The sequence below is a fragment of the Danio rerio genome, chromosome 6 (genome assembly GCF_052040795.2).
Source record: "Danio rerio strain M-AB ecotype USA chromosome 6, GRCz13ab, whole genome shotgun sequence".
NCBI lineage: Eukaryota > Metazoa > Chordata > Actinopteri > Cypriniformes > Danionidae > Danio > Danio rerio.
The window spans coordinates 28,352,501-28,372,899 of NC_141026.1; the positions used below are offsets into that span (position 1 = coordinate 28,352,501).

General features: G+C 38.0%; 1 protein-coding gene and 1 pseudogene across 2 annotated transcripts in view; one reads left to right on the top strand and one right to left on the bottom strand.

The window, feature by feature from the left end:
- The window catches only part of hs2st1b (heparan sulfate 2-O-sulfotransferase 1b), a 162,980-nt gene that overhangs the window by 59,178 nt on the left and 83,403 nt on the right, over window positions 1–20,399 (bottom strand). The window lies entirely within an intron of this gene.
- LOC147843526 (uncharacterized) lies at window positions 13,974–19,252 on the top strand (annotated as a pseudogene).

The window sequence follows — 20,399 nt, forward strand, 5'->3', positions numbered from 1 at the left end:
TGACTACCCAGGCCTTGTATAGTTCCATCTTTTTTCCTTGTCCTTGGCTAGGCAGAACCTCAGTTTTTAGCACTACATAGTGTTGAATCTGGTAATCATGGAACATTATTTCTTGCACATGACCACACAGAACACAACTGTTGTTTAATTTAGCCGAATCACTGTGCTTATCACTGGGTGACGAGCTGTTTTAATATGCTGAAAGCATGTAAATAATGTGTGTGTGTGTATATATATATATATATATATATATATATATATATATATATATATATATATATATATATATATATATATATGTTATTAATATAACTTGTCTCTAATACAACAACAGACTCTGTACTGCATCAGATGTCATTCCCCATTACCACTTTTCCAGTAAACCCAGTGTGCTTTTGCTTTTCCAGCACCAAGCTGTGGTTAGTTACATCAAAAAAGTCATGCATCATTACCCATTACTTTGGTCAGGGTCAATGGGATACTTTCTGAGGTCAGATATAGTAATACAGGAGTGCCAGAAGGTTGTGTTTCATCGCCTGTGGTTTTTGCTTTATACAAGAATGATTGTATAGAAGAATTATAGCTTTTATAACTTTTATTATGTAATCACTATATAATTAGCCACTTTCAGAATATAGATTACTATTAAAATACACTGTTAAAACTATAGAAATACATTCAAGTGATGCAGAGGAAACATGCAGACATGCAGGGCCTTATAATTGAAGGCCTTTTGGCCTTAAAGCACAGCATGTAAGAAAATTCAGACAGAGCGTGTGCGATACATTTAGACAAATGTATGTACTGACCAAGACAAAAACAACCCTCACTAAAATAGCATACATATCATTTAAAAAGTATAGAAACAACATGATCATATGCAAACACATGATTGTAAGCAGATGCTATATGACCTTTAAGATATATAAAAACAGAAAAACATACAGCCATCAATTAAAAGCTAGGATCCTATTGGAGCCAGGAATAGGGTGATGTTACATCATATGTCATGATACCTATGGATAAGAAACTGTATATAAACTGTGGATTTTTGAACGATCAACCATCTCTGCTGTAACAATTAACTGCTTCAACTTACTTCTTCTTCTTTTTCAACCACAGCTCCTTTTTTGAAACTTAGATGTTTGTCGAGATCCAGCGCAACTTTCCGTTATAATTGCGGGAGCACACATTTTAATAATTACAGTATGAAATATGCTAATGACACTGCCATCTTAAGAATTTTACACAAAGACATGGACCTATCACAGTGAAATCGATCATTTCATTCAGTGGTGTGATAAGAACTTTCTTGTGTTAAACGTAAAAAAGACAAGAAATGGTCCTTGACCAAAGAAGTGTATCCGAACATACGCCTGTGATCATTAAAGACGCTGTGATACAGCAAGTTACATCTTGCAGATACCTGGGGTACTATATGGACAGTGTTTTTTTGTTAGAGAACACACACTGACAGCGTGTGCACACAAAAACAACAGAGGCTTTATTTTATTTTATTTTATTTTTTAAGAAGGCTGAGATTGTATGGGGTGGGTAGCAATATCTTGCTTGTTTTTTTTTTTTTTTTGAAAGTCTTATTTGTTATGGAATCACAGTCTGGTTTGGAAATCTGTGTTCAATTAAAAAATAAATTTGTTCATATTCAAAAAACAGCCACGAAAATCATAGGACTAAAACAATAGGAATAAAACAACTCTATATGATCAGGCAATTATGCGAAGAGCAATAAATATCAATGCAGATTCCAAACATCCTCTTATCAGCTGTTACCATCAGGAAAAAGACTGAGAATGCCAATGTGTAAGACCAATAGATTGAAGCTTTCGTTTGTTCCTACCTCGATAAAACTGATCAACTCTACCAAGAACAATGCAACTGCAGTATATTAGCACCTTTGTATGTTTCATATTTATATATTTATATATGGTCTTATATTGTAAACAATGCATGTTTGTTCTTAACTGTTTTGTTTGTTTTATTTATTTTATTGTCTGCTTGGAGCACTGTTGTAGCACCTTTTCACCCAAGACAAATTTCCTCTTGGGGACAATTAAAGTTTATCCTGTCCTATTTACTATGTGTGAAAAGTAATTGAATTACTCAACATGTTATTTTATTACGTAACTCAGTACCAGGGATGCACAATATTGTTCACCATCGATATCCCAATGTGTCCATCTGCAATAGTCACATCTCAAAGATATGCAATGTTAAGTTGACTTTGTAGTGTCATTTTTACATTTTACATTTGCAAAATCATAAAGCATACACTGTTTATCTGACTTTTACCTTTGCTTTGTTGCATTTATCTAAGTTTGTAGTTTGTTTATTACAAGTTATGCATGTTACACCCCCTTAAAGAATGATCCCAGTCAATCAAAATTAATAAATTTGGTAACACTATAGGGATTCATTCTCACTATTAACTGGTTGCTTAATAGCATGTACACTATTGAAACATTGGCTGCTTATTAGTACTTATAAAGTATGTGTTCTGTATGATCTTATTCTACATCCCTAATCACAATACCTAAACTACCTTAATAACTATTAATAAGGAGCAAATTAGGAGTTTATTGAAGCGAAAGTCAAAATGGTTTACTAAGAGCGAGAACTGAACCCTAAAAAGTGTGAATAAAAATGCTTTCCAAGTATATCATAGTATATTGCAATATACAGTACATAGCAAAAAAAAAAAAAACAATATATATATCGTCATATTAGAATGATAAGGTTTGATGACATGATCATAGCAATGATCACAGCAATGATTGAGCTATTGACATACAGTATTCTTATTAAATGACGACAGTTGTTTACATTTTAAGACTTTTTACTTGAAATAAACAAATGTTACACACATACTGTTTGCTATGGAATCCAAAAATTTTAAAGCTCATTACCTCAAAATCATTCAGAACGCAGATAGGACCTTATAATTCCAAAGTGATGATATCACAATGTCAGATTTCTCCAATATTGTGCAGCCCTACTCAGTACTACTAAATATGCTTATACATCTCAGCACAGACAGTATAAATTAAACTGTTTCGATTGGTTTAAAATATAAAATCTCAAAAAATTTTGTATTATATTACTTTTATTTTTGTTCATATATTTTGTTCCACAAACTACCAACACTCAAAAAATATATAAATTTGCTGCTTGACCAAACAACTTATATAAAGTGAGCTGAAACATCACAATTTTTGAGATTTTTATGTGACAACTTGATAGTTTTATATTCAATCCACTTAAATTTGTAAAAAAAAAAAAATAATAAATAAATAAATAAATAAATAAATAACTTAAAACAGTTTGTGTTAGGACAAAATGAAGTAATTGTTTGGAACCCAGCATGTTTTACAAGTGAGCGATGTGATGTTCATAATATGGTTATGTTTCTGGTCTGGATTATGTACAAACTAAACTTCAAAATAGAAGTACAACAACATTCAATTCTAACAAAAATCACCCTATATCAGAAGTTGCTTCTTTCATGACCTTGGCACTAACATACTTCGATTTAACCAAGAGCCTCCAATGTGTTACGATGCTATTAGAGAACACTCAAGTGTCACTTATTACCACTCATTATAAAAGTGGCAGAAATGCTCTAAGCACTCCATTAGTCTGATGATGAGCACTGGTTCATGAAATATGGCAGGTCAGTGTGCTGTGGGCTGTAGAAGTGGGCTAAAGAGGGGCACCCCTTCTGACTCTCTCAGACTCTTCTCATTCCATACTGGCTCTGACACACAAGATTGAGAGATCAATGAAGGGTGAAGGTGAAGAGAGGCTGTGGATGATGTGGAGATGATGATGGAGGCATGCATCTCTTCAGGCCAGCAGGTTGCTAGAACCACTGGGACTAATTAGGAAGGTGGCCTTTAACTCCCGCTGCTAGAAGCAACCTGACATCCTCCCAGTTTATTATTAAGCCAAAGCCATGATCGTTTCTTCATTTCTCTGTCTCTCGTTAATGTAAAACAAACAACATGAAAGAGCAGTATAAGAGGTCGTTCACACAGAACACATTTTTTCTTTCCAATGTGCTACTTTTGTATTGTTTTTTAAGGTAAACAAGTACTTGACAGACATGTGTAAAAGCACCGCACATATGAGCGCCATGTTTTTTGATGTACCAGTTCTAGAGGAGTAGACCAATGAGAAGAACTCTGCATGCTTTACTAAAATGATTTTTAAAGGGCACCTATGGTGAAAAATCTACTTTTCAAACAGTTTGGACAGACATGTGTGTATATATAGTGTATAGACCGTCATGTTGGGGTAAAACAAACACACCCAGTCCTTTTTTCTTTTTTTTTTTTTCAATTTAACAACATGAAAACGTGGACCAATTGGAGCGGTTTTCAGACCGACTGCAACTTGACGTAGGAGTGTGGTCCCCCTGCCCACCGAATAGATTGACAGCTTCGCGTAGCATGTTCCGGTAGTCAAGTGTATAATTATGTCAACAAGACCAGATGTGCACAAAGCAACCGGGAATAAAAAGTCTGTTCAGTTCATTAGGATCATCCATCATCATCAAATGTGATCAAGAGTAAGTTTCACATGTTTAAAATGTTTTAAAACAGCGCATGTGTGTAATGAAGTACAGCAATTTACTTCAGCTTTACTTCATCAGTACACCCGCGTGTCAGAACAATTATGAAAGAAGACGCTTCAATCACGGTTTTTGGACGTTAAATCAGGTTTATTTTTTACATTAACATAACAGATATCCATACAGCAGAGGAGATTAGCCTGTTTCCTGACAGATTTGCGTGCAAAAACAGTGCTAAGCTAAGCGCGCTCTGTCTGTGTGTGTGTGTGTGTGTGTGTTTCTCCTGCGGTGTGTGCGCGCCAAGCAGCAGCCTCCCGCTCTCCCTCGGGAGGCCAATACGGAAGTAACTGAAACTGCTATTCATTGAAAATCCGCTAGTCCTGGCGCCATAATAAAGCAAATTTCAGTTGAGCCCACTGTTAGAACGGCCAACTGTACAGCAGAAAAACGATTTTTGTTCATAAAGCTAATATTACCCTTCATGACAACTGTGAAGGGGGTGAATTTTTTTATAACTCATCAGTTTCCTTTATATTAGGTTATACTAAGTTTGCATAATTAAGAGCATGGCCACTTGATTGACAGCTAGGTCTCGCTGTCGCTGTCACTTCACCTCAGCTGACTCCTGCAGATTAGCAGATGATTTCGGCATATTCATCATATTTTTGGGTTGTTTTATGTGGCTTTACACAGTCAGTTGCCTTTTGGGATTATTGCCTACAATTATCAGATGATATGGGATGCTGTGTGCACTTAATTGTGCTCACAAACCATTCACGTGGCCTCCGTTTACCATGTGAGTAAAGTTATATACTTAAATACCATCTCTATAAATGCATTTGTTTTATTTAAGATCATTTAACATGTATAATGTTCTTTAGTGCTGTAATGCACTGCAGAATCTGACAGATTGATTAGATGCGGACTGTAGAACAGTCATCTAAAGTGTTATCATACAGTGTTATGCTAGATTTCCTCAATAGTCTTGCATTTACTAACACAGACTATATATGAAGTGTTTGGAAGTAATTTGTGTTTTCCTCCTGTAGGAAAACATCATAAGAAAAATGTTTAGTGGCTCAATGCATTACAGCAGTGTTTATAAAAGTCTAAACACTTTATTTATATAGTGTACAGCCAAGCACATGTGGTCAGAATACAAACGAGTCGCAGGTGATAAAGTATTAAGCGTTTTCCCAAAATAAAGTGTGTCTAAGCCAGGTCCAAGCAAAATGCCAGCAGTGTCTGTAGCTCCGCTCACTCTCCGCCTCTTTGCCCTTGTCTGGCATCCTGCCGTGAGTGTGATGACGCGCGAACAAAATGGCGACGGTTGGCCGTGCCTACTTGTGGCTTCTTTTGCGCACCTCAGAAACCTATGGGGGACGTCACGGATACTACATCCATATATTTTACAGTCTATGGTGGACGCGTGAACTTTGTAACGATATTACGTGTCACTCATCAATGCAACTGCACAACAAATACTCATTGGTAAAGTTCTTACTGTAGTATTTCTAACAAACGCTGCATGAGACCTTCTTCCTTTAAGTCTATCTGTTGTCTGACCAACCAAGGGAGGAGATTTAAGGCACGCTGACAGGCACGTAGAAACAGTAGGCGAGAAGACTCGCCTTAAAGGAGCAGTACGACAAAACGACCCCCTGATGGAAACATGTTTAAAACAGGATCTAGTAAAAGGTATAATAAAAAATGTGATGGGTGTTTTGAGCTGAAACTTTACATACACATTCTAGAGATGCAAAAGACCTGTATTAAATTTGAAAAAAGGGGTAACCTAGGTGCCCTTTAATCTAGTTTTGAACTGAGAAAGTTTGTCTGAGCCTTGGACAGTATCAGGAAGGCTATTCCAAAGTTTAGGAGCCATAAATGAGAAGGCTTGACCTCCTTTAGTATACTTTGCTGTTCTGGTAGTACCAGAATATCATCTTTTCATTTCATGTTTAAATACACTATGAACAGCAGCTATGCTAATTATTTTCTTTATTATTTATTTCCACCTAGGGACACTGATCCTGAGGTCCCTAGAAATTATGCAGTGCCATTAATGCAATGGACCTGTGAAGAAATAATACCAAGGTATCATTTCTTCATTATTCATAATCCGGGACCAGGCCGTATCCTAAGCAGCTGTTCTGGTGGTCATGGAGGAGTGGAGACCATGAGACTGATCCCTGTATGACCCCAGTGACAGACAAGTCCTTACATTGATCCTGAAGGGCCAGTCTGTACACCAGCCGGTGACCACTCCCACCTGCATTTTCTCCACAATGGACATCCAGCGTTCTCCAGCCTCCAACGCCTAGACTGCAGCTTTGCACAAGACTATAGTCATTGAACAAATGGTCGTGCCCAACTGAGCCTGGTTTCTCTCAACGTTTTTCAATCCTTCACTTTCGCCAATTGATGAAGTTTTTTGCTCGCCACTGGCTTGCATGGTTCGGGACTAGTGGAGCTGCACACCGATGGATATGCTCTTCAGTGTTTGAACTCTCAGCAGTGGATATTAAATCACACTAAACTGAACTTCAACACTAAAAACTAGACTGACATTTTACTGTTTTACATTTTACAATTTACTATAATCTTCTATGTGAGGCTGCTTTGACACAATCTACATTGTAAAAGCACTAAAGAAATAAAGATGAATTGAAAAATATTAATTATCCATAATCCTGGACCAGGCCATATCCCGAGCTGATGCTGTGGCGGTCATGGAAGAGTGGAGAGTATGAGACTAATTCCTGAATAACCACAGTAACAGACGAGTCTTCGCATTGATCCCCAGGGCCACCCTGAACACCTACTCACACCTGCAGTTCTCCAGCCTCCGGCGCCTAGACTGCAGCTCTGCACCAGAAGCTTGGCCTGAGGAGAAATGGTCCTGCACAACAGATCCTGGTTTCTCTCAAGGTTTTTTTTTCCTATTCACTTTTGTCAATTGGTGCTCACCGTTGTGGCCACTGGCTTGCTTGGATTGGTACTTGTGGAGCAGCGCATCAATGGATTTGGTCTTCAGTGTTTGGACTTTCAGCAGTGAAATTTAAACCACAATGAACTGAACTAAACCTCGACTCTGAAGACTGGACTGATACGGTTTCCTGGAACTTCTATATTAAGCTGCCTTGATACAATCTACATTGTAAAAGCGCTAAAGAAATAAACATAAATTTAATTGAATTGAACTATGAGGTGTGACAACCATTGCAAGTTTCAGTTTGCAGGCACTGCTGTGTCCGGATACACTTGTGCTTTTTTTTTTTTTTTTTTTTTTAAACCGGTCCAAAGCATTGTATTATTTTTAGAAGCAAAGACATTTTTGTTGTGAATGAACCCGAACTCATTTGTAACATAGGGCTGGGCGAATTACTCATACTGTAGTAATTTTTATATGCTTTTTGTCAGTGAAACCAAATCTAGTAATCCTTCAGCACATGCAATTAGATGGAGCAGAGTTTACTACATAAAGGCATAGTACACCGATAAGCCATCAAAAAAATTGGTTTAAATTTTAATTCTGTTTAATCGGTCGATACAAAATCGTTCTGCAATAGTTTAAGCTGCATGTGAAAATAAAACACATTAACATTAAAGGTGTGAACCTACACTGCCCTCACAGTTCGGTTCGGTTTGGTTACAATTATCATGCCTATGATTCGGTTCCACTATGTTTTACAGTTTTACATTTCCTGGGTTTCTTGATGTGTATTGGACAGTTTTGTGGGTTTCTATAAAGTTTCTGTGATTTGTTTACCACAAATCACAATGTGCTTTTTTGAGAAAATGTGCATGACAATTGCAGCTTTCTCAATCGCGTTTGTGATTTCAACGCAATGAATCGGCCAGAACTAATGTAACAGTATCGGTATATGTCCCAAACTGTCATGGTAAGGTGCCCAGAAATGAATACAGTCAGTCTATATATACCAGTCTCTGGAGTTAAGCAGAAAAAGACCACAGTAAAATTTACACTGTCCATGTATTATTATCTAAAAACGTAAGATGTACCATTCTGGAATGGTTCAAATAAAAAAAAAAAAAAAACATGCAGTAAAATAAAACAGTTCTTATGCCAACATCACAATGCATCATACCTTAAAAGTTCATCTGATTGGTCCACTGCCTTGGAACTGACATTAATGAGCACCGCTGCATGTTAAAGTTGAAATTCTTTTAATTGCAAGACACAGAGTCCTAAAGAGGTGTTCACTTATTACGTTCAAAACTGCATGGAAAACTTGATGCATGCCACAAGAACTACCACAATAGAACTGCTCCTATCCACTGCACCCGCTGTTGCATTAATAACAAGTGGATCCCCATACTAGTTTTGAAGCTTATTGAATTTGAAATTTTATGCACAATTATTGGGCTTAATCTTTAAACGTTTTATACGCAGTCTCCTAATTATTTATGTTATGGGCCTAATAGTTTATTTTCAATTTATCTATTTACTTGTACATTTGCATAATAAAACTATCTGTTTAGTTCTGTAGCTATTGTGACAAAAATACATCTGCCTTTTTTTTTTTTTTTTTACAGAAAAAAAGCAAGCACTTAATAATTTATATATTTTGCTTATTCATGTTGTACCAGACCGATATCAAACCATGACCCCAAAACCAAGGTACTGTATACCGAACTGTGATTTCTTTGTACCATTACACCCCTTCTACATACCTATTTTGAGTGCTAATTTCCTTTAACATCTGCGGATCAAAGCTCTGATACTGCAGCTATTAGATATGAAAAACACCTCTCTGAATGAGCACCTCATTATTACCAGTTTTACATGGCCACATCCTCTGTGAGAACGCCTGAGGCTCTTTGATTTCAGACCAACGCTGAGATATCCAAACTCTTGTCCTGATTAATAAGCAGGCATAAGATCATGTTCAGCTCCACGTAGTTTCCACCCATCAAACAAAGATGTTTTTGCTATACAGTATATTATGAAAACGTTAAAAATGGCTGCACATACAGTACAGTACAAAAACTACCACCATAGTGCTAGGTTGTTAGTCTTTGTATTGCTAGGATGTTTTGGGTGGATGTTAGACTGTTTGTAGGTGGTTTCTTACTGGTCTAAGTAGAGATGTTCTGATACCCCTTTCCTTTTCCTGATACAAATTCATATACCTGTGCTCGAGTATAAAACAATGCCAAGTACTGATCCAGTACATGAGTGTGCATTTGTATACATCTAGCACTATATGAATTGATATAATTATTTTAGTTTATAATGTGCTTCAGACATATTCCTTAATAAAACATGAAGAAATGCATACAGTACAGTGGACTATTTTTATACTCTGACATACATCTAACAAACAATAATAATATTAACTGTTCTTCACTGAAAAACAACATTTAATGTAGCTGTAAATATAATGCTCACTCACCTACTAACTATCCTTCAGCTTTGTCCCTAATTTATCTGGGGTTGCCACAGCAGAATGAACCTTTGACATATCTTTTATGGAGCACATGCCCTTCCAGCCACAAAACCAGCACTAATAATACATTAAATCATGAAGCCCAAGTGCTGGGAAACACCCATACACTTTTTTCATTTGCACGCAAACACACACACACACACACAGCACTACACTATGGCCAATTCAGTTTATACAAATCACTTATACAGCATATGTTTGGACTGTGGGGGAAACCAGAGCACCCAGAGGGACACTCTACATGAAAACTGGAGGAACTTGCAACCTTCTTGATGCAAGGTAACAGTGCTAACCACTGAGCCAGTGTGCCGCCCCAAATGTATGTGAACTGAAAACGGCATTTTTAGTTTTAGACTGTGTGTGATAGTAACTGGTCACCAAAAACAATAAACTCGATAATTTTGTGCTATCTTTATCGCTCATTTGCTGTCTTTTGAAAACTTGTTGATTCTGGCATGGTTCATACTTTAGTGCACTAGCCTTAAAGGTGCAGTAAGTGATCTTCCACAATACTAACAGCTTAGAATAAATCTCTAAAATCACAGTCCATTCCCTGCTGTCTAGAGCCACGCCTCCTGAAACACGAGCACCGTAAGCCAGTTTCACCTTCATGTGCATTTAAGCAGCGGTCAGAAAAGAATATTAAATGCAACACAGAGGAACATAAAAAAACATACTGCCAGCTAACGCTTCGGAAGTGTTTTTGAGGAACAGAAAAAGTATGCAGAAGAAGGCACCGTGGGTCACACCAATCACTCGACACAGAAGTATAAATCAGCCTTAACTAATAACTAGGGATGCACGATATATCATTATCGGCAGATAAATGCTATTTTTAAGATTATCGTTATCGATCCGATGTCTAAATTAGGCCGATATCTTTAAGCCGATAAAATACGTAATTGTACAGTCCTGCCTGCTGCGCACGCATGGGCGGAACATGTTCAGACTTGCCCAGTGCACCATGATGGAGCTATCCTCACACTGTTTGTTCCTTCAAAGTCTGTCCTTTCTTCATGTGGTATTGCTGTGCTTTGCTTTAAATAAAAAAAAAAAATATATATATATATATATATATATATATATATATATATATATATATACATACATATGAAAGCCTTTCCTTCTCTGTCTCTTGTATTATTAGAGATAGCAGGGGAGATTCACTTATTACTCCAGGGCCGAATAATAGTTTGACACATGTAACTTGGCCTAATCACCAAAGCGGGAACATCACTGAAAACCGCTCCTCTTTTCTTTCTCTCCCTCTTCGCTTCACGCACACATACACACACACTCCAAACTGCACACCCTGCAAACGTGCTAAACAAAAACTTGATGCGAGGTTTTTAATCTAATATGATTATTTGTTATTATCAACGTGTTGCTTGCCATGTGTTGTTGATGTAAGACTGTTTTCAGTTTGATCGGAATATTCATAGATTATAACGAGCGCGCGTGGGCTGTCACCCCACGCGCACACATATCTGACAGCCTTGAGCCTTCAGGGATCAACAGGGGAGAGCCTAGGTGCACCGGTCACTGAATTTAACGTGTGAATCCAGATATTCTGCTTTGTGTTTGTCAAAGTTATCTGAGCTCAACGTTCAGGTTTGTATCAAAATCTGACTTTGAGGCGCCCCTCACAGCGGTTTATCATAAACTCTTCATAGATCTTTTTTTTTTAATAATACATTCTGTATCTAGCTTTTCACATGTACAGTGGCTCTGAACTGTCAAAACGCCTCTAAAAAAGGCTTTTACAGACATTACATATTTGTTTATATGTACATTACTATAACACGTTTTATTCAAGAACACTTGAGCTGATTTCAGTCCTTGGCTCTTTCATTTTCATCTTATTTAAAATATATTTATCTTGCTTGTTGATTAAATCCCATTTTGTTATTTAACCTATTAATGCAATACTTATGCAACACTCAAGTTGCATGTTAATTTGCTATGAAGAAAATAATATATATATATATATATATATATATATATATATATATATATATATATATATATATATATATATATATATATATATATATATTGGCATGCTGATTTATGTGAAATGGTGAATATAGGTCTATATAATCACCATGCACTTTTGAAATTATAGCTTTTTTGCTTTGAGTATAGACTATTCAGTTCATAAGAGCAGTTCAACCTATTATGAAGTTTGCTGTATAAAAAATATACCATTTTGAAATATTTATAATTATCGGCCTATATATATCAGCGATCGGCCTCCAAGTCTAAGGAATTATCGGTTATCAGTATCGGCCAAAAAATCCATATCGGTGCATCCCAAGTAATAACCTACCACAGGTCTTTATATCTTCAGACTTAAACTTGCACTCAGTAGCCAAGTTATTATGCAAATACCTCTTTAGCCAACAACATGAGAGCAGCAGTGCATTTAGGCATATAAACATGGTCAAGATGACAATCTGCTGAAAAATAAATGGAGCATCATAATGGGGAAAAAAAAGACCTATTGTGACATGAGTATTGTTGGTGCCAACTATTCATTATATCGAAGATCTGCAAAAGAGCATATCTGAGTGTACATCCTAAACTCTGACAGTACAACAACAGCAGCAGAAGATCAAAGGCATGTCAGCAACAAGAAACTAAGGCTGTAATTGGCACCTGCTCAGACAAGATTGGAAAAAAGTTGCTAAAAGAGTCTTGATTTAAGCTTTGAAATTTGAATGGTAGGGTCAAAATCGGATAGTGTAATGGTGATATTTCCCACTCTTTTCGGTCTCTTAAGCGGATTTTCCACTGCACGAAATGAGGCAGTTCAGTGCTGCTCACCTTTGGAGGATTTTCCTCTGCTTTCTCTACATGTTACCTGTTTTTTTTTTTTTTTTTTTACCACAACGTGTGATTGAAGTTTCAATTGAGTCATACCTTTACCAAAAAAAGTTGTAGCGAGTGTGATGTAATGATACCATTACTGTTTTGCTCTGTTGCTTTAATTAGAGGGGTATTGGGAAAAGCGGAAGTGCATGGTGAGTTCATGATGCAGGCAAGTTAAGAAAATAAACGTGTGTGTGTTCCAAGTAACTGACTGCTCTCTGTCATTTTACATGGTGTCAGAAGTGATGAACAATGGCAAAATTTAATTCCCCTGCGAGTTTTTCTTTTGACAAGCCGAAGGAATGGATGGATTGGAGACAGAGATTTCAGAGATTTCGCACAGCTACTAAATTAGATAAGGAGGATGGAGACGTGCAAGTAAGTTGTCTCATATATGCTATGGAAAGCAAGGCAGAGAACATTTATAAGTCGTTCATTTTTGCCGAAGATAGACATAAAAACGACTTTGACATTGTGCTGGAAATGTTTGACAGATACTTTTTTTCCGAGGAGGAACGTCATTCACGAGCGCGCGCACTTCCATCATAGGGTGCAACAACCCGGCGAAAAAGCAGAAGGGTTTATAAGAGCACTGTACGAGCTGTCTGAACACTGAGAATTCGGCGCTATGCAAGACGAAAATATCCGCATAGTAGTCGGCATTATTGATAAAGAATTGTCTCGCAGGCTGCAATTGATTACAGATCCCACAATGGCACAGACAATTCAAACCGTACGGCAATCTGAGAAAGTGGCCACTCAAGTCAGTATGCAAGGGAAGACAGTGGGTGCAGTCAGAGCATTTGTCAGCACAAATAAAGAAGCTGTGAAAAGACAACATTAAAATAAAGACAAAACTGGAACAGACAGTCATGCAAAGTGTGGAAAATGTGGATGTGCTCAGCATGCACGTGATGAGCGCTGCCCTGCAAGGAAAGGAAAATGCCATAAATGCCAAAAAATGGGGCACTGGGCAAGTGTATGTCGAAACAAAAGTCAGTCAGAGAAGTCACTGAAAGTGCTGATCAACATATGTATTTTTAGGCTCTGTTTACAATGGAAAGGAACATCTGTGCTGGTGAAGAGATAACTTACAATTATGGTGATTCGGAGTGGCCATGGCGATGCTCGACTCCTAGTAAGGTTGAACCACCCCCTCTTGAAATCAACACAATCTCCCATTCAGAAATCAGAGAGACAGAGAGTTGTAGTGAGATTGAATCTTCACCTCTTGAAATCAAAACATACTCCCTGTTAGAAGTCAAAGATGTAGACATGCTGACAGTTGTTTGTGATCAGTCAGTGTCAGTGGACTCCAGTGTTTCTGCAGCCTCTGTAGAACTGGAAAAGGTGACTCCAAAGATATACCATTTACCATCGGAGGATCTAGACTGTGTGGACAAGATGTCACCTGACAAAGAGCATGTATTAAATGAGAAGCAGAAGTATTGTGCCCCTGCTGAAGGAGTTAAAGAGGTCTGCAATCATATTGTGGTCCCTTCAGCAATTTCAAGTATGGACACATGTGCTGAATGTGTGGGGCCTGTAGCAGCACTGAAGTAGCTTGGCCTAAAATGTCAATTGTGCTCCAGTTTTTGGCACAAGTCCTGCGATTTAAAGCTTCATGAATGGGATGAAAAACAGTCATTGCGGGAAGTAAGTTCAGATGAAGATGAGTGGAAACCTGTAGCATACTGTTTTCGACAACTCACTGAACCAGAAACACGGTATGCACAGATCGAGAAAGAATGTTTAGCTTGTGTTTGGGCTTGTGAGAAGTTTGAAAAATACTTGTGATCCGTCACCAGTTTGAAGTCTTCTAAGCCACACAAGCCACTGGTTCCTTTCATTAATAATCAGAGTCTTGACAATGTCCCTGTCCGATGTCAGAGACTTTTGATGTGCCTTATGAGATTCAAGCCCATAGCCAAGTATGCAACAGGCAAGACACTTGTGGAAGCAGATACATTGTCCAGAGCACCACAAACCAGCATTACTGAGGAGACGACAACACATACTGATGTGGAGTGCTATGTGGCTTCGGTGTTGCATGGCATACCAGCAACGCCCAGTAGAATGGACTGCATTAGAGCTGCGACTGCAGCTGATGGTGAGCTGCAAGCTGTAATCAAGCTGATCAGAGCCGGATGGCCACAGCATATTAGTCATATTCCTGTGGAAGCCAGGGAATACATGGCTGCAAAAGCAGAGCTTTCGGAGTATAAGGGCTTGGTGATTAAGAGAAGGAGAATTGTAGTGCCAAGAGTGATGAGGAAAGAGATCCTAGAAAAGGTTCACTGATTGCAGTTGATCTCTGTGAGTATAAGAAATTACCTAACCAACCTTCTGTCTCGCTACGAACCAACTCGCTCTTTAAGATTTCTAAATTCAGGGCTTCTGGTAGTACCTAGAATAGCAAAATCAAGTAAAAGAGGTCGAGCCTTCTCTTTCATGGCTCCTAAACTCTGGAATAGCCTTCCTGATAACGTCCGAGGCTCAGACACACTCTCCCAGTTCAAAACTAGATTAAAGACCTATCTGATTAGTAAAGCATACACTCAATGCATCACCTAGCGGGTTCCACACTGGCTTCTGCATCTTGCTTATATACACGATGAACAGCAGCTACGCTAATTATTTTCTTTATTCTCTATTTTCACCTGGGGATACTCATCCCGAGGTCCTCAGATTATGCGGAGTCACTGATTGGATCCAAGACCAGCAACGTGATAATCCCAAGGATTCCATATCCGGGACCAGGCCATATCCTGAGTTGCTGCTGCGCTGATGTTCGTGGGGAGTGGAGAACATGAGTCTGATTCCAGCGACGCTCCAGGGACAGACGAGTCTTCATTGAAGCCATCTTCCAGCATAAACCACGGCAAGTTCTGCACAAGACTTTTGGCCAGCGGAGAAATTAAAATGGTCGTGCCCAACTGAGTCTGGTTCTCTTAAGGTTTTTTTTTTCTTCACTCCCATCAGGTGAAGTTTTTTTTCCCTCTCCGCTGTCGCCACTGCCTCGCATGGTTCAGGATTGGTAGAGCTACGCATCGATGAATTGGCTCTTCAGTGTTTGAACTCTCAGTAATGATTAAATCACACTGAACTGAGCTAAACTGAACTGAACTGAACTTAAACACTAAAACCTGAACCACACTGTTCCAGTTACTGAACCACACTGTTCCAGTTACTATGACCATTTATGTGAAGCTGCTTTGACACAATCTACATTGTAAAAGCGCTATACAAATAAAGCTGAATTGAATTGAATTGAAAATTACATTATTTAATTGTATCAGACTACTACTCCAGATTTCTTGAGATATTGCACTTACCTTCCACAACCACATTGTGTGTAACCCAGAAGTTAAAAGCTGTTTTTGCCAGATTTGGCATTCCAGATGAGGTGGTGAGTGACAATGGCCCTCAGTTTTCAAGTGCAGAATTCCAGGAGTTAGCCAATAAGCTAGATTTTAGACACATCACATCAAGCCCTCATCACCCCCAAGGAAATGGCCATGCGGAACGAGCAGTGCAAATAGCAGAAAGGATCTTGAAGCAGTCAGACCCTCTTTTAGCCCTTATGTGCTATCGTTCAATGCCCTGTGTTACTACAGGAGTAAGCCCAGCCGAGCTTCTAATGGGGAGTAAAATCAGAACCACTCTACCTACCCTAGAGAGAAACCTACTACCTAGACCAGGAGGAGGACTGTTTTACAGAGAGACAAAAGAGAGAAAGACAGGAAAGCTTATTACTACAATCGACGCAATGGAGCTAAGCACCTGTCAACACTGAGACCTGGTGATGTGGTCCTTACAAAGCTGGACAATGAGAAAACCCGGACGTCACCTGCAGTGGTAAAGTCAGGAAGCTCCACTCCACGTTCTTACATCATCCAGACAGAACAAGGGGAGGTAATGAGACGGAATCGACGACACCTTCAAGTGGTTCCTCAAACAACACAATCACACTCACAACAAACAAAAGGTACTGTTGACATTCCATCTACACCTACAAACACTGCAGAGACTGAACAATCTCACATTACTGAGGGAAAATGCTAAAGCCCAAAACAGGAAATGGTCTTAACCAGGTCTGGCAGAGTGAGCAAACCTGTTGCTAGGCTCAACCTGTAGAGTAAATAATGAAACCACGATGACTCAATAACCATTTTATGCAAAGCATATGGGTAGTTACCCTGAGGATAAAAATATCTGTTCTGTATTCATTAATATTGATTTTTTTTTGTGTTGTTATAAGATATTTCCCAGCAAGGTATATTTAGCTGTCAGTTGTGTTGGATAAATATGGGCTGTTAATGGGGTTTAACTAAAAAGGGGAGAAAAATGCAGACTTTATTCTGTTTGAAAAAAGAATAAGAAAATAAACATCACACAGAAGAAAATAAACGTCTGTGTGCTCCAAGCAACTGACTGCTCTTGGTCATTTTACAGCGAGTGGATACAGTGAGAGCTGAATGGACTACCTGAAAAAGTTTTTTTTCAGGAGGTTTTTTTTTTTTTTTTTTTTTTTTCCCTAATCCACAGTCTCTCACTCTTAATATTGTTGCTGACCATGTAAATCCATTGAACTGGTTCCTTGAACAAGACAATGAGTTTAGTACACTCAATTGGCATTCATAATCATCAGATCTCAATCTAGTACAGTACCTTTGGCATGAGATGGAACAGGAGATTGACATAATAGATATGCAGCAGCCAAATCTGCAGCAATCCTTCAATGCTATTTTATTAGTAAAGAGCTCAATCTCTGTGGCATCTTTCCAACACCTTGCTGAACCTTTGAGTCAAAAACAGGAAGTAAAAGTGGCTTCAGACTAGTGTCAAAAGTATCGAGTTCAGTACCAATTAGTACTGAAATTTTAAAAACCTCCACTCTAACATTTGGGGGGATACTTAAACACAGCTGGTTGACCATTATGTATATGTGATCAACAGAAATGACTTTAACTGCCCACAAACAGTGCTCAAGTGGGAGATGGAAGTTTTAAAAGTTTCAGTACCAATTGGTACCGAAATTCCGTACCGAGTGGTACAGTATGGACCATCTTTATCAGACTTGCATTTCCACCTATGGTAATTTTTTGACATAGGTAGGCGTGGTCTACAACAAAAAGTTTCAGTCAACGTCATTCGCGCCTAAGAAAATGTCAAGTTAAAGCTGTGCAGGTCGTTCACAGATCAGATGAAAAGCACTTCTCTCAAAACAGATGCTTTATACACAAATAATAGTGTATAAATGTTCATTACTTACCTTTCTATGAACATATAATGATGATAATAGTTAACCATGGCAGTTTGTTCATGCTTTAGGTTGCTGAAAGAATCATTTGCTCCTTTGTTTTTTCAGGCTTCTCGTTTTTTTTTTTTTTGTGCTTCTCTCTATATCAGCTCAAGAAGTTTGTTATTTCAAATACAGATGCATGGTGATCACACGAGATAGTGAAACTGCTCGCAATTTAGATGGCCTTCTAAACAACTACGGGGCACAGTTTAATCAACTATGAAGCACAGTCTTCTTCTTGGCTTTGTGGCTGTTCTTCAAGACGATGACAAGGTTTGTTTAAGCTTGGGTTGACCATGGCTCCCTATTATATGTATATATTATCCCGGTGTGATGTCTCTGCTGTATATTTAAAAATGGTGGTTCCTTTGTTTTCATTCTCCTCAATAGTGTTCAGCTGCGCGCCTGCTTCGCCTTTTGGTACCCTTTTGTTGTGCTAGGTACCCTTTCTAAAGGGTACCCAAAAAGTGATACAGTACAGTCACTTTTTGGTACCTTTTGACAGTGGAAGTTGCCATAAAAGCGTACCAAACCAAACTGAACCATACCATACAGTGAAACAGGCCAAAATAGTGTCCAACAATTGTATGATTCAGGAATCAGGATCTTTTTCATATTAACCCATTTAAGTTTTTAGCCCACCAGATGAAAATCTGGATTACACAACATCTAAAAACCTTTCTTCCGTAAATTGCATAATTTCTGGTGTGTGTGATGTTTTTTTTGTACCAAAATCTAATAGTCAGGTTAAAATGTATACCTATAACTTGGACATACAAAAGAAATACAAAAAAATAAAAATCAATGCAGTTTGTTGATTTATTTATTGTTTTGTGATTTGTAAGTTTCCTTTTTGTGATTGAAAAGTTAATTTTCAGTTAGAGATCAGTTTAAAAGGTCAATACTATTATGCAAGATGCATACATAATGCAGCCTTTTCATCAATAGTTTCATCACTTGACCATTTTGAAGCTATATGTCAATGTGTAGGGCAAGGTACTAACAGATGTCTGAGACTGGATTCATAATATGATTATATTGTCCAAGTAAGACGCTTTCAGAACATGCTCTGGGTGTTCAAAACGCATTAAACCACTGGAGATGTTGTACAGCATTTAAAGGCCAGCATGTTTTCTAAGCCACCAGCACAGGCAATTTCAGACCTCTCAACAAACTAATTAAAAAGGCCAGTCTGTTATCAGCCTCACGCGGGACTCTCTGGAGGCAGTGGCAGAAAGAGGATTGGAGTCCGTCATTAATAATTTTGCACATCCTTTCCATAATTCTCCACCCTTGAGCAACTCCAGCCACAGGTTTATTCTGCCAAAAGAAATATGACTGGAAATTTATACCACCAAACAACTCCACATCCTTCACCAGTCAGAGATGTTCTATCTGTCACTTTGTTGTAATAATGTATTTACATTATAATCGTTTTGTTTGTTTTATTTATTTAGGCCAAGTAGTCATCTAACAAATCAACAATTATTTATGTACACATTTTGTTTAATTTTCACTGTCAACTTTATGTCAGTATCCATATTTATTATAAACCGGTATTATTAGCGTTTTATTAGCTATTTGTTGCAAATGTCTGTTTTTGCTGAATGTCACTTGCTGCAGATTTGTCAGACATCCATGATGCCAATCTCCCATTCTATTACATCCCAAATGTGCTCTATTAAATTGAGTTCTGGTAACTGTGGCCATTTGAGTACAGTGAACTCTTGTTTATGTTTAAGAAACCAGTCTTTGATGAGTCATGCTTTATGACATAGTACGTTATCCTGCTGGAAGTAGATATCAGAAGATGGGTACATGGTGGTCATAAAGGAATGGACATGGTCATCAACAATACGATATGCTGTGGGGTTGACAAGATGCTCAATTGGTACTTATGGGCCCAAAGTGTGCCAAAAAAGTAGTAGAGTAGAGAAAAAAAAATTCACACAAATGGTGAGTCAAGAGTTTGGATTTTACAATACATAATGACAAACCAATTTGCTGTTGGTCAATCACTTTCTATGAGTAGTGTGATACCTTCCACTATTCCACTCTCCCCTCTGATGAACTTTTACACTTTTTGATTTGACGTTTTCCTGTAGCTTTGATGAAATCCTCACCTTGGAATTATAATGTTCTATCTGCGTTCTGAATGATT